We start from the raw sequence: 12,612 nt of genomic DNA, 5'->3' as shown, positions 1-12,612 counted from the left end.
CATGCATGTATTGATATATGTTATAAAGTGCATTATAAGTTTTTTTATGCCTCACTAAATCTTCGACTTAGCGTGTGATTGTTTCACACGTAGGGTACAGAAGCAAGAAGAGAAGAGAATAAGAGTTAGACAGGTCAGTACCTCCCTTACAAAATTTCAGATCAAAAAATAGAGGATTTAAATGTTTTTGGTTATTTTGAGTATAGTTGGCATGTACTAATTGGTTGAATTAAATATGCTCTGATTGATTTTGGTTATTGTGGTCAGTTTATGTAACTAAACCTCTTTTACTTTAATGAAATGTTTTAAAAATTTTTGAATTTATCAAGAGTCAAAGTTTGAAAGTCAATGTGATACCTCAGACTCGTATCCGGGTCGGGTACAGGTTGGGGTGTTACATTTAATGGTATCAGAGCTACGGTTTAGTCGATTCTCGGCATAAACCGGAGTCTAGAGTGTCGTATAATGTATACATGCCAACAAAATAGAAAAAAAAATTTCTGATCTGAAATTGTAAGGAATATGCTGTCTTGCTGATAGAATAAGTTTAATAGAATACAATAGAAATGTGATTATAAGAAATGACAAAGTGAATCGATAGCTGACAAATCTGATGGTGATAGCAATTCACCTGCCCTGGCCAGGCAGGATGAAGAGCAAAAACCTCAAAAAGTGTTTTATAAGATTAAAGGTTGATTTCAGAAATTGAAATCATATTCGAATAGTTATAAAAGGTTCTCACTGTTTCGAATCGAAAAAGTGATACAGAGAAGTTTTGTTATAAGTGAATAAGATAGAATATGGTGAGCAACTATCACCATAAGGATGTTAAAAGATCTATGGATATGGTTAGAATTTGTGGAAAGTTCGAGAATAAGTGCATCAGTGACAAGCATAGAAGATATATACAGTCAGAGTTGATGAGTTTGAAATAAAGGAATAGTATTGTGTATTAATAAGAATGTGGATAGAATAAGGGTTTGTATTTTGGATGGAAAGAGTTAGCGTTGGCTAACCAGATTATGTGATGGAAAAGGTATAAAATTTAATATTTTGAGATGTTGTCATGATAAGACAACCAAATATGAAATGGATCTGGATACAATTGTATATTTGGATCATAGTACTGTGGTATAGTAAAGGGAATAAGGATTGGTATATTTGAGTAAAGCTGAGGATTGATAAGAAGAGTTTAGGAATGGGTATATCGATGATCAGTTTATAAGATAAAGTAAGTCAGAATGTTCAGTTGAACAACGGAAATTATAGGATGTATGAGAATGGAGGTGAAATTGACAAGTTAAGTGAACGAATTTTGAGATAATTTCGATTGGAAATGATGTATGTGATTGGTTGATTAGGGTTGTGTTCTAGTTTGGACATATGTTATTGATTAACTGTCAGAATAAAAGTGATAGAGTTATAAGATTGGAATAAAAGGTAAAGTTGAGTTAATCAATTATGATGTGAATCTGAATATAGTTGGGTATTTTGATCAGATAGCTATGATGTAGAAAAGGATATAAGTATTTGCATGGAATTTTAAGAAATAAAAATACAAGTATAAGAAATAGGTTATCAAAGTTATGAGGATGCAATGAAGATTGGTATATAGCGATGAATATAGATGATAAGACAAGAGTATGTGAACATGAAAGGTGAACATGAAAGGAAATATGATTTGTGTATAAGGAATAAATAAAGGAAGAATGGAATAAAGAAATGAAATGGGATTGAGTTAAAGGATCAGTCACGATAAAGGTTATATGGAAGTGTAGATGATAATTTTGGATACAAGTGAGAAAAGAGGGATTGGTGAGGTGAAAAGATTTTATAAAGTGTATGTTGAATCATATTTAAGAAGATTTAAGGTCGTGTTCTTGGTTAAATGATGATGGAAAACGAATTTGGTTATTATTATAAGGTAATTAGAGATGGATTTATGATGTTGATTGATGAAAATGGATTGAACTTGCTAGTTGTTGTTTTAAGTGTAAGTGACATGATATGAATATATATATATAAAGGAAAAAGGTAATTGAAAAGCTAAAGGATTGAAAAGTAAGTTTCTGATGATGAAAAGAAAGATTAATTAAATGAAGCAACATGAGAACTTTATAAGATATGTTTCTATCAAGATGTCCAGTGAAAATTCGAGGACGATTTCTTAAAAAGGAGGGAGATTTGTAACATCCGTAATACCAGGTTAGTGACCAAATTGTAAAGTTTCAGAATTGTGACTAAAGTATAAGAATGAAATAGTTTAATGATTATTGGATATATATGATGAAGGTTATTTAGTAATTATTAAAGGAAATAAAGGGCAAAAGGGTCAATGACCAAGAAATGAATTAAAAATGGGATTATAAATGCACGTGGAAAGGGAGAGAATTCTCCAGAGTTCTCTTCTCCTTTCTTCTTCTTTTTCACGTGGAAGCCAAGAGCCAAAGGTAAGTTTCTTTGTTTATAATTGAATTATTGATTTTAAGGTTGAGTTTTAATTATTAGATGATAACTAAGCTTAAGGAAAGCTTAAATCATCTTAAAAGCAAAGGATGGTGGAGTTAGGAGAGAAAGATTTAGAGTTTACAAATGAAATCTTGGAATAAAGTTCATTTCTTAAATTGGAAGTTAAATTTGACTTGTCAATGGTTAAATTAAGAGATTTGGAGTGATAGAATTGGATTTAGAACATATAGAAAATTTGGTATGATTCTTGAATTACATATGGAAGATAGGATTTTGAGGTTTAAGATGAAATAAATGAATATAGATTGGTTTAAGTATGTGTACTAGAGTTAAGAATGAAAAAGGGGATGATATATGAAGTGTTGAGCTGAAAATGAAGTGATTTTCGAGCTAAAAATATGATTTCTGGGCAAGGGAATCGGTACCCATTCAAGGGGAACCGATACCCCTTCAAACGAACAAAAATTTCCAGAATGTCATGAGGGAATCGATACCCCCTGAGTAGGGAACCGATTCCCCCTAAAGGAAAATTGTAAATATTGGTTTAATAAGTTCGTTTAAGTTGCTAGTATCAAATTACAAGGTGTAGGTATCTAATAATTGTCTTAAATGTATAATTATGTAGATTCAAAGCCTAAACGAGTTCCGGAATCATTGACAAGTAAGATCGATAAAAGGGGAAGATAAGAGATTGGAATGGACTAGTGAGGCCAGATGAGTGCATATTAGTATTATATGATGTTAAATGGAAATAAGACTTGCGACAAGTCTATTTTCTATAGTAAAATGCATGAATTCATAAATAGAAGTATATATGTGTATGATTCATACGTTTGACATGTATTGTATATAGTATTATATGGTTGATGTGAATGTGTGATATGTTATGATGATAAACCATATGATATGATAATAAATTATTGAATATAAAAGATAAGTTATGTGATAAGATCTTTGATATATAATGAAATATTACTACGTGAATAAATGTTATGAGATAATTTAAGTAAAACATGAGAATATGGTAAAAGTGAGTTTATGAGAAAGGATATGAACTAAGTAAGCAAAGTTACATAAATAATATATATTAACCAGGAGACTTGAACTTCAGTGATACTATGAGCATATAAGATAAGATAGAGGAGAATGATTCATATGCTTAAATAAAATTATGATACATTAGTTGTATAATAGAAGCTATGGAGTGATATGAAATGATTATAGGAGTTGTACGGAATTGAGTTAAGTAAATAGATTAAATTGTACATAAAAGAAATAATAGAAGTTATATTCAGGTTTATAAGTATAATGTAGGTTAGGTAATGTAAGTGTATACTAAGAAATAGAGAATAAGGTAGATGATGATGTAAATTATATTATGAATTATGAAGGAATGAGATATAAATATGCAATAAAACTTATGTGTTATACGATAAATATGAACATATGAGAATAAGAGATTAGATAAGTGACTTGGTGATAAAGCTATGACCATGGATTAGGTAAATATGAATAATTTAAGTGATATGTAACTATGAGTATTTGAGTATGTATCCATGTGAGTTGTTTCATGAGGTTATATGAAATATATATGACTATATGAGTATATGAAAAAGAATATAGGTACATGCAAGTTATATCGAAAGGAGTTGTGTAACCATGCTTGATATGTATTACATGTATGGGAATATAAGAGAATAAAGCATAAACTATATGAAAGATATGATTCATGTGATGTGAACCATGTGAGCATATGAGAAAGTGTATAGTTATATGTATTACATGATATATGTGATTTTACAAGAAATGGCATGAGCTATGTGATTACATGATTATAAGAGATCAGACATGTGATAAAGATAATTAATATGCATGTGTGAATATGAAATGATATAAATGACAATGCCCATGTTATGTGTCATGAGAGCTAGGGGTATAGTTGGCATGCCAAGAGTCGAGGGTCTATGTGGTCCTTCGGGACATATGTATTCTTTGGAACATGTGTGAAGTCTGGTGAGACACATACTTGATCCTTGGCATATGTATATGATTCTTAAGGAATGATATGTGGTCCTTCGGGACATATGTGTTTCTGGAACATGTGTGAAGTCTGGTGAGACACATACTTGATCCTTGGCATATGTATATGATTCTTAAGGAATGATATATGGTTCTTCGGGACATATATGTATTCTTTGGAACATGTGTGAAGTCTGGTGAGACACATACTTGATCCCTAGTATATGTATATTCTTAAGGAATGATATGTGGTCCTTATGAACATTATTATATGGCACTACGGTGCAATTCTACGTGGCACTACGGTGCATTCTATGTGGCACTTCGGTGCATTTATATGAGCTGTGGTGACAGCATTAGTGCACAACCTCCATAAACTCACATATCTATAGTTCTCACATATGTACATGGGCTAATCAAGAGATAAAACAAATATATGTTAGTGGTATGATAAATGTTATAGAAATGATATGATGTTGTGTGTATAGTGTTTGATTGAAAAGGTTAAGCATAAAAGTAGGTGATTACATGATAAACTGTTAATGATGAGTTATGTGTATGTATGTATTTACTGTAATTAATCTGATATTTTATATGATAAGAAGAAAGCATGTAATTTGGTATAACATGATAGAACAGAACATGCATGTATTGATATATGTTATAAAGTGCATTATAAGTTTTTTTATGCCTCACTAAGTCTTCGACTTAGCGTGATTGTTTCACACGTAGGGTACATAAGCAAGAAGAGAAGAGAAGAAGAGTTAGACAGGTCAGCACCTCCCTTACAAAATTTCAGATCAGAAAATAGAGGATTTAAATGTTTTTGGTTATTTTGAGTATAGTTGGCATGTACTAATTGGTTGAATTAAATATGCTCTGATTGATTTGGTTATTGTGGTCAGTTTATACAACTAACCTCTTTTACTTTAATGAAATTTTAAAAATTCTTTGAATTTTATCAAGAGTCAAAGTTTGAAAAGTCAATGTGACACCTCAGACTCGTATCCGGGTCGGGTACGGGTTGGGGTGTTACATATGCTTCACCTGAGATGACAGTATCTAACATTACACTTTGAATCGTTGATGGTCCCGATAATCCCTTGGTCGGGTCTTCTCTCAATGGACTCTTATTCAAGTCAACACCTCCACATAATTCAAAGTTAGATTAGAATTTCCCATGCATCCCCGATTGAAAAGTTGCGATGGAAATGAGCAGAGAGAAGCGAAAAAGGAAATTTAAGATCGAAAAGAAATTTGGGGTTTAGAATGAAATTAAGGACTGTGTTGCAAGTTTTAAAAATTGGATCTAAATGTAATCGTCTGAAAAGTTCAGTGACCATATTGCAAACAGACTAAATGTTGGAGGACTACCAAGTCATCTTCTTCTAACGGCAGTGTAACGGCGTCAAACAGCTGGTTACGTCGGGAACCATATTGTAAACGGACTAAATGTTAGACCTAAATGCAAATTCCAAAAAAATTTAGTGACCATTACTATACTTTATCCTTAATTTTATTATTTTGCATTTTCATTCCCACAGTATATGAGTTTTAGATATACAATTCCAGAAAGTATATTCTATTGAGAGAGACCTGTCAAAACAGTAGGTTAAAGAATGAAGAATTAATCAGGTGGTCAGGTCGGGTTTTCAAGCTATAAATCGGATCAAGTTTGAGTAGGAAAAATCTTATTTCATGCAGATTAGGTTGGGTTTCGGGTGGAGAAGTTTTTTCTCGGATCGAATCTGATTGACCAAAGATCCAACCCTACCCTACCATGCCCATCTCCACACCTAATGAATTTTTTTTGAGGTTTACACCTAATGAAACTACGCCTGACATGTTTGGGCCATTATAGACTCCTCTGGAAACTCCGTGGAAAATTTTTAATACTAATTGTCAAGCCACACAAATCAACTAAAACCCACCAAAAATCTCTGCTCTGCCATCCGTCCTCTTCCATGGTAAAGCTAATTCCTTGAACTCTCCTCAATTAATCTGTTTGTTTCTTTCAAAATTTTGTGTTTATAATATTTCCCTTTATTTTCTGCGATGTGCCAAAGTCGCTGCAGCAGCAGGTAGAACAATCACAGTCAGTATCTCTCCAGGATTGCTTGAAGCTACTAAAAGGCGAGAGAGACGAGCAGCGGCTGGGCTGGCTTGCTTCTCGTCACCAATTCACTAAAAGTGACGATCTTGTTTCCCTTAAGCTATCTACGATGCTGTTGGACCTCACTTTTTGGACCGCCTCTTAAGGACCGGTACTGGGTTTATGCTTCTTTTTATCTGATTTTTTTCAATTCTATTTTATGCTTAAATGTACTCTCTTTTGTTTGATTGGTTAAAAAAAGGGTTAGGCAAATGTGTGGTGAGTAGTGGTGATGGTGAAAACCGGGATGCCTATTTGCAGCTGTCAGTTACGATTCTATCAGCGTTTTGTCGAGTTCCTGAGATTGCTTCTTCAAAAGAAATGGTTTCAAAGATTTCAATGGTTTTGGAAGTAATGTCAAAGGAGTAAGCTTTTTATCCACATTCCTCTTTATAGAGTAATCTAGAAATATTCTGTACAAAATACGAATTCTAACTTAGACTGAGCTGATTTTTACTCTAAATTTGCTTTTTCTATATATATGTATTTGAATGCAGATCAGGCTTACCTGTGCTGGAAGAATGCTATGAATTTTTGTACTTGGTGTCAGATGCTTCTGAGGATGGGATGACAGCATTGTACGAGTGTGGAGGGATGAAGGCACTTGCTGTTCAAATGTCCGCTCTGTCAGATGGTAACTTATTTATTTGCTCAATATTCTAGAATTGGCACTTCCAGAGCCTTATATTGTGACAGTCTAAATCATGATGATGGTTGGAAGTTTTAAGTTCGGGGAGAATTTGTTGTTTTGTATTGTGTCTTTGTGTCTTAACTTTTTGGGTACCGATCATGATTAGTTATACGGTGTTTCGGATTTGCAAGTTGAATTTACTGTCTATGTAGAAAAGTTTTAGCATGTGAATTTGTTGCAGGGTCTCATTTGATGGAACTTGTCATGAAGCTTATACAGATGATGCTGAAGAAGCTTTCTCAAGGCATCGTTGAAAATGACCATCTCTCTGAGCTTTCAATAGTTGTAAGTATAGATGTTTTTGTAGCCTTTTTTCCCCTCAATCTTTAGTTCACAAACAAAAAATTTCGATCATTTTCATCATTTCCCTTTCAATTTAGGTGGCAGAAGTAGCAAGACAATTTGCTCTCCTACAAAGTGCCTTAAAGTTTGAAGCACTTCACTTATTGTCTGCCATCTTCTCTTCAGAATATTCGGTATGCACTTCCCCTCCTTTTTATCGAAGAAGTTATTGCTTTGGATGGTTAATCCTTAGGAACCATCTTTCTTTAGACTGATCAGATTTTCACTCGGTACTTTTAGACATTACTTCATGATGCTCTCCGTGTTGTTCCAAATGAGAACTGGTCAAACCATATACGTGATGGTGTTGCAACAATTTTACAGAACCGTGTTGGTATGCTAAACCGAATTTGTTCTATTCCTTCCTGGGTAAAGCTTTCAGTTTTGGTCAATGAAACAAACTGGTATTTAGTTTTTGTTATTTTGATACAGCACCTGCTGAAAAATTTGAGGCCCTTATTCTAGCTGAATCCATGGCATCTATAAAAGGTGAAGGTTGGTTGATTGGTCAGATAATTTGTTCTATTCCTTCCTGGGTAAAGCTTTCAGTTTTGGTCAATGAAACAACTGGTTTATGTTTTTGTTATTTTGATACAGCACCTGCTGAAAAATTTGAGCCCTTATTCTAGCTGAATCCATGGCATCTATAAAAGGTGAAGGTTGGTTGATTGTCAATAAACTGCCTGATGTACAGGAACCTATTCCAGCTGACAGGTAAAGCAGTGCCTGAATTTTTTTTTTTGTTTCTTCTAATGCCACTTTAATGGTCGGGACAGTTCATTATTTGTAAATTTATTTCTCAGGTGTCTATTGCTTGTCTTAGAGTCTTCAGGGTTGAAGTTGCTGTTTTGCTGAACGATCTAGCCTACACAAAATATGAAGCTTCTAAGAGTTCTTCATCACAAGCTGAAACTATAATTTCGAAGCAACAGAAAGTGACTATTGTCTTTTTCTTGTGGGAGAATAATAAATTGATGTCAACCTTAGTGAAACTGAAGGCATGTTAACAATTCGTAGATATACTAGTGTGGCTGTGTTCCATTGCTTATTATACAGTTTTGCTTTTACTACCTTTGAAACTTTTGTTTAGTTTGTTGTAGGGGTTCTTGTTATTTTTCGGTATTACTTTATAAGCTGTTTATTAAGGAATTTTATAAGGAAACTCAATCACAGGTAACCCTGTTGATGAAAGTACTTTCATAAAGGTGATCAATGGACTTGATGAGACAATTGGTGTGGTTCTAGAGTATCTACAAGATGCTAAGGTATGGATAAAATATGATACTAATAATTCTTTCACCTCTTTTATTTACAGTTAACTTTTTGCAGGAACATAGGCAAAAAGTAGGAAATGATCTTCTCGCTTCAGTACGTCTTATTGGGAGGTATTTTTATGCCATTTCATCCAAAGTGTTTACATCATTTCCCTTTGTATATGTATATATATATTATATATATATATGAACAATATCAAGCATTGTATGCTGATTTTTGCACCTAAGATGAATTTTATGTTGACTGATTTTTGTGTTTGGTTTAGCTATCTTGCAGAAACACCCATTGCATGCAAAGATAAAATCGAGGAACTTTTGGGGTATATGCTTTCAGTTGAAGGTGAAGATGATCAAGGTATGGAAAATTAATGCTGTAGTTTTTGATGATTTGATACATATGTCTTTGTTCCGGTTTTATAGTTTGTGACCAGCATTTCTGAATATTTTTGCTGATCAACTTTGATGCAGTCCATTTTACTCTGTATGCTTTCTGCTACCAATGTTGTGTCAAATGACTATGGAAATTGAAGGATGCAAACTTTTGGCCTCTTCTGGAGGTTATAAAGCTGTAAGTATATCTTTCTGACACAAATGCAACCTATATATGCGCAACCATTGTCATACATGGTGTAATCTTCTTATTATCATGTGAAAATATTGGTTTCATTGCAGGTTGTGGATTGCCTCATAAAGTCGATAGAGAAGAACATACATGGGGTTGAGGATGATTGCGTTTTCTTGGCGTGCGATACAATTATGAATTTTCTTTTAAAGGTGGCGGTTGTTGTCATATTGTCGTAAAATACTTTATTTGTGTAATGTATTGACTCCATTTCGTTTATCAACAGAGTGAGCAATTTCCCTTTCCTGAGGATGAATCAATATTTTTTAATCTTTTGAAGGCGCTGGCACTTTGGACAGGTACTGTTTCAGTAATTTCTTTGAGCCAATATCGTGACATGTTACTTTAAGGAAATACTACGGAAAGTGATAACTGATAAATTATTTGATTACTTTCAGTGTAGAATTTTCATGGAATATCATTTGCTTTTACTTCATTTAACTTGCTCTCTAGCATTTCCTGTCTCCGAACGCATTTTCTAAGCAATTGCTGAATTTTTTTGCAGAGAAAACTAATGACCAATCTGTTGTCATGATGGCTTCAAGTATTTGCTCACTGATATTTAATTTGACATCCGAAAATGATCTTCTGAACCATGCTGGTTTTAGTAGCAGCTGTCTCGATAGCCTATCACGACTTGTTGCAAGAAGCTTGGCTTCATGGGGACAGGTAAAAGCTGACGCCAAGTTTATCTGTGTGTATATTTGCTTCATAAGATGTGGAACTAATATTTCGATGTCTTATTATTGTAGGGTATGTCTGATGCTGCCAAAGCAGACATGGATCTACTAGAGATTGTTATTGCAGGTTTGTCCTTTCGTAGTGTGTGTGTATATATCATCGTAAACGTTAGTTTAAGATTGTTTTTGAACTGGCTTCATGCATGCCAATTTTTGATCCTGATGCAGGATATTCTCGATGGGCTGCTCGATTCCCTCAAATACGAAAAGCAGTCGAGGGATAGTTTGATTGACGTAGCTACTTAGTTTCCTTGAAGGTATATGTTATGTGTCCATGGATCTTTACCCTGATGCCGAGCGCCTTCAATGACAATGACGGATGATAATCAATATAAAGGAACAGCAAAGGGAATCTATAGTTTTATCTTCATTCCTCGAGATGGCTTGCCGATGTGTATTCGGAAAGAAACACAGCAGGCCAATGGAACATAGAGACTATGTTCAACCATGGGAAGTGGTCGTTGGGAATCCCTTTTTATTTTGCTGTGTGATCGGCCTAATTTCTTGATTTACATTTGCAAACAATCAATGTAGCATAGTACCGTATTTAACAAAACGTGCACGGACGGTATTGGTTCAGTTAGGCGGATATGGTAATTAGGCTTTGTATCTTATAAAAGTTTTGGCATCCAATGTGATGTTTTAAAGTTCATTAATTGATGGTGTCTCCCATTTTCATAATGAAAAATGACTGCTTGTACAATTTTGTTAGCACTGAATTAAATTAACGATATTGTAAAAGCATTAAACTAAATTATATCAAATTCGTACAAAGGTTAAATTTTAAATTTGAGTATAATAGAGGGATCAAAATCAAAATTCGGCCATTCTCGTTTGGAGATTTTGACCATTCTACCAAGCTCTTGGTCAACACTGAAAACATGATAATGAACAGCTAAAAACGTTTATTTAATCCCAACAGCTGCTTAAACTGCATAATTTATCACTGCTACTTGGTTTAAGAAATAGACAGTTTATCGCACGACTTGCCGCCGTTATAGGTCGTTTCCGCCAGTCCCTTGAGCCGCTCCACCACATACAAAAAGTGCTCCTCCACTAAAAAGAAAAAACAGAGCGTTAATCGTAACATTCTCAGTAGCTCTAATCACCTACAACATCCTAATCTCAGCCAACGCTCCTCTAAAGCAAGAGCTTCCCGGTCCTTCAAGATCATCGAATTTTGACCCATTAATCGAGATGATGCCTCATGGGTAAAATTCAAAGAAGAGGACGTTTCACACGGCCGTGACAGTTTCCGACTCGGTTTACAACTTCGAATAATTTATTAGAGAAAATCCTTTACTTTGAAAAGTAATATCGAGATTTACACATCCTCTGACGAGAAGGCTACCTCTTCTATTTTTTGTCTACAAAAGAATATTTCCTCATCGATTTATCAAAAAAAAAAATAATCGAAATAAACAAATTTATACCAATAATTACATAAAATAATTTCTTTTTTAGGGAAACATATATTGCAAATGTAGAAGTTAGAATTAAAGAAAACAAATAATTAATATTACTTTTAAAATATATTTAATTTATTTTGAGTTCCCGTTCGTTTGAATGGTATCTTGAATCACACTTCTTCCATAAAGTAGTGTTTTTCACATCCATTCTACGACAAAGGTTCTCGAAAGTAGTTTCGAATATATACATAAAAATATATTATCAATATCGAGTAATTTAGGGCATTTTATAAATTTTAATTGGCATTTACAACAATATTAAAATGTTTCTTTATAAATATACATATATTATAAATACATGATATATTGGCATGTGATAACAAAGCAACAAATAAATAAGCAAAAAATAAAAATAAAACAAAGATAGGATAATACAAAGATCAAAACAACAATTTCAAAGTGTAAAACAGAAACTAAATCATAAATTATAACTTACAACAAAAGCCAATTAAGCAACAAGTTACGCTTAAACAATGACTAGAATATAAACAAGGCAAAATGAGAACATAAAAAAAAGAATAGAATCAAATTACACATGACAGCAGCAAGGATCGAAATAAAATAAATAAAAATATCAAGCACAAATCACAAGGAAATAAAAATTTCATTAGTGACTAAAATAGAATAAATTAAAGATCAGTGACTACATTTAAGTAAATGGCAAATCAAAATAGTGACTAAATCAAAATAAAATAGAAACAAGATACCTAAACCAAAGAAAACACCAAAACAAAGTATCTAGTGACTAAAAGACAAGAACACGACCAAGTTTGGGGAACCTAAAGGAGATATTCCCTGGAACTGATGGCTAAAATGCTAAGCAGACTAAAAACG

The 12,612-nt window shown here is 33.4% G+C and overlaps 1 pseudogene; it reads left to right on the top strand.

The window, feature by feature from the left end:
- Nucleotides 1-6,209: 6,209 nt before the first annotated feature.
- Nucleotides 6,210-10,888, top strand: LOC120132659 (annotated as a pseudogene).
- Nucleotides 10,889-12,612: the final 1,724 nt, after the last annotated feature.

This window comes from Hibiscus syriacus, unplaced genomic scaffold (genome assembly GCF_006381635.1).
Source record: "Hibiscus syriacus cultivar Baekdansim isolate YM2019G1 unplaced genomic scaffold, ASM638163v2 tig00001728_pilon, whole genome shotgun sequence".
Classification (NCBI taxonomy): Eukaryota; Viridiplantae; Streptophyta; class Magnoliopsida; order Malvales; family Malvaceae; genus Hibiscus; species Hibiscus syriacus.
This window is presented reverse-complemented; position numbering and strand designations above follow the sequence as displayed.